Source organism: Nelumbo lutea, chromosome 5 (assembly GCF_056320005.1).
Source record: "Nelumbo lutea isolate HS-2025 chromosome 5, American lotus-T2T, whole genome shotgun sequence".
NCBI lineage: Eukaryota > Viridiplantae > Streptophyta > Magnoliopsida > Proteales > Nelumbonaceae > Nelumbo > Nelumbo lutea.
This window is the reverse complement of record NC_142688.1, coordinates 16,221,702-16,225,493: the sequence shown is the minus strand read 5'-3', so window position 1 is coordinate 16,225,493 and position 3,792 is coordinate 16,221,702.

Here is a 3,792-nt window from a genome sequence, read left to right as displayed (position 1 = left end):
AGGAGTGACCGGATTGTGCTACATCATTTGGCGTCGTCGGTCCAGCCGTGACTTTAGTCCGCAGAGGATGGCTCTGTTCGTGACTTCTACATGACCGTTTGCTTGAGGGTGCGCGACTAAAGTAAAGTTCTGTTGGATCCCCATGTCTCGGCACCAATCTTGAAATTTGATGTCATTGAACTGTTTGCCATTGTCGGAAATCAATACCCGAGGTAGTCCGAAGCGACATACGATGCTCTTCCAAAAGAAGTTTTGGACATTTCGGGTTGTGATGGTTATGAGGGGCTCAGCTTCTACCCACTTGGTAAAATAGTCCACCGCCACTACCAAGAACTTTTTTCCACCCGTTGCTGGCAGGAATGACCCGAGTAGATCGATGCCCCACTGTACAAAGGGCCACGGGCTGGTGAGGTACTTGAGGTCGGTAGCGGGTTGGTGGTGTTCACCTGCGAAAGGGAAACCAGTCAAAAAAAAAAAAAAGAAAGAAGGGAAAAAGAGAAAAAGAAGAGAAACTCACCACCATAGTATGAGTGGCAGCTCGGGCGCCGAGCTGACTAGGAGTGAGTTCGGCCCACTCACTGACCTCCCCCGGGTATGCAGCAAGCATACTCTTCTTCATGCTGCACTTGGGGTTCAAGATGGATTGGCTCCCTTGACCCTCCGAGCTGGAAGCCGTCATCTCCACATCGTGAATGGAGCTCTCGGAGGTCTCAGTGGCAGCTTTAGAAGGATGAGCCCCGGTAGTAGCGGTGTTAGCCTCGGCGACGCTTTCCCTAGCAAGTCGGGTAGGCTTAGCAATGGGCTTGGCGGGCTTAACGGCAGGTTCCGCCGTCACCTCGAGCCCCTTGGGCACAGCCCCCTCTTCCAAGTCTACGACGGGCACGGCGCCACCTCAGGCCCCGAGGCAGAGGTCTGTGGAAGTCGAGGCTCGACTGGAGCTGGCGGGGACCCAATGCGCGCCTTCTTTACCACGCGTTTCTTCCTCTTCATCTGGTGGATGAGTTTCTGGTTGTCTATCTTTTCCGCCTCCATGGGACTTGCGGTGAAATACGATATCAGTAACTCAAAGCAAATATATGAGCGGAAAAGGTAAAGTGGGAAAAACCTACTCAGATTCAAGCTCGCTCAGACGAGCTTCTCCTCAGAAGTGAAGTCTTTATAATGCAACCCGAGCTTAGCCAGTGACTGGGGCTCCTTCTTGGTCTTCCCATCCAGGATGACACCAGGGTCTTGAACGGCTATCCTTCAATCGGTGGGGAAGGGTCACCCCGTGCTGCTCCGGACTACGAAGTAGTCCCGCTTCCAAGCTGGGGCTTTGCTCGGGAGCTTGTGCATGAATTTAAAACCCGGGCGGGGGGACAGGTAGTAAGACCGCCTATGCCCGGGGAGAGTGCCCGAAGCGCTCTTCTTTATAGCCAAGATCGTACTAAGAACATCTAAATCTATGGAAAGGGAACGGTCAAAACAAAGAAAAATGGACTCCACCACATTCCGTATGGAGTTGGTCAAGGGTAATGTTAAAGTGTACCAACGCCTCAATGATTAAAGGGTGAAGTGGAAGTCTAAGCCTGGCTATTAGTTGCTCCCTGAAGATCACGATCTCATTGGGACCGTGCACCCATGGGAAGTTGCCGGTGGGAAGACTATATGAGTACTCACTAGGGAGGCGGAACCTCTGTATGAGGTCCTGAAGCCTCTCTGAAGTCATTATGGAAGGCCCGAACTAATCTGGTTCTTGACCTCGGTGGGAGGTAGACGCTAGATGACCCGAAGCCACCCGTACTTCGGATGGTTGGGTAGCAGAGGGGACATCCCGAGCCAAGGTACCTACCTCAGGCTCGTCGATGAGATTGTCTACACTAGATGACATACCAGACTAACAGAAAGAAGCGAACTAAAAAGGAAAAGGAAGTTCAGGAAGACTCACCAAAGAAATGCAACCGAACTGGAAGAACATAACGAATTGGAGGACCCGAGCTAAGAAACCCTTGGCGTGAGCTCAAACGCTAATGATCAAGGCTTTGTGGTGAAGAAAATGGCCAAGGGACCCTCTATTTATAGTCACAGCCACGTGTTCTTCGAGGCGAAAACGACTTAGTGCATTTTTGATGTCCGCGAAGTCCAAGTTGCCTGAAGTCCGCACGTAACCCGGACGTGACCCGAATCTCTTTTCGGTCGTGCCAGGCGCTAGACCGACACAGCTGGATGGAACACGCGACGATGCAGCACAAACACTGATGCCAAATCCACCCGGCGCATCATGACCTCCCCGCGCTGGGTTGCTGCCGCCAGCGTAGGAGTGGGGGGCAATTGATGGAGGGTGATTTCCCCCAACCTCGTAGCTCAGGTACACGTAGGTGTGACATAGCTCAAACTGTGACTCAGCATGACAGCACAAAAGACAAGAGCACAGCTCGGTGGGGAAGTCCCACGTCCCACCGAGTTCAGCATGACAATTCGATAGGTAAACTACTCATCGAAAGCCACCTCACCTTGACCTCCTCCCCGGGGTCAAGGGACTTTGGGGGTCCCGAGTTCGGGGCACCCTGACCCCTTTTGAAATCCGAGCTTCTCTCAATGGACCTCAAGCCACTCCTAAGCAAGAACGCACCGATTCTTCTTTGGACGCTCCGAGGCACAAAGACCTCGGGTCGGCTAACTCGGCATAACCGGCTGTAGGCAGCCTGTCACTTAAGGGACGGCCCAACTCAAGGCAATTCGCAGGAGAGCAGCTCGGTATACCATAGGATGGCTTTCTGCCCGACCGCCGTACCTGACAAACCTACGAATTCCAGGCATGTCCCCTCACCACGCTTGTTACCTTTAGGAAGGCGTCCCACACCTAACAGACACGTACCCTGCACGATGGCCCCATGCATGCCACATCAGCCCTGCCTGTAGTGGCTATGACAGACTTACAGTGGCGGTTGACAGTCTGTTTGGGTTGGGACCTTGGCCCTTTGGTTGTTGTTTATTTGTATAGAAATAAATTAACAATTGATTAGTAAGTTTCAGGAATCTAAGGTTGGTTAAGTGCAAATGTGCAGTGCATTGATTGATTGGTTCTTCGATGTCTTTCCCACTCCTAACCCACTTTCCTCTGCTTTTTATACTTGTCCTAGACTCGTTCTCCGCTTCACCTATCACCACTTCCAATTCTTCAGAACTCAGACACTCCCAGCTGGTCCCTGTCTTTCCTCTCTTCTCTTCTCTTCTCTTCTATTCTCTTCTCTTCTCTTCTCTTCAAGTCCTCTTCTCTTTCTACTCTCTTTCCTGATATTTTGAAGAAAGAGGACGAAGATGGGTCTCAATGGGTTAATGGTTATAATGGTTCTGGGTTTGTTGACGGGGTCTTCCATCGCACAGGCACAGGCACCGAGTGCCTCGCCTACAGCTGCCCCAACCGCATCTCCACCTGCATCTTCGCCTGCCCCGGTTTCGTCTCCTCCATCCTCTACACCAACCGTTAGTCCTCCGTCACCAACACCAGCTCCAGTGTCTCCACCGACTGCCACTCCTACTCCTTCTCCCTCGCCTTCTTCACCGTCTCCTTCTCCCGTGTCGACTCCGGCTTCCGCCCCTTCTCCAGTGACGGAAACCCCAGTTTCATCTCCATCTCCGTCCGGTTCAATTCCATCATCGCCTTCATCGTCTTCCTCTCCATCTAGTGGTTCGTCGGGGAGCCCAGCAGACAACAACTCTGCTATTGGTTCATTGAACAGAGTCACCGTGGCCAGATCTGCATTAGTTGGTACCTTAGCCGCTGTTCTCTTGATGTAGATCTGTTTCCAT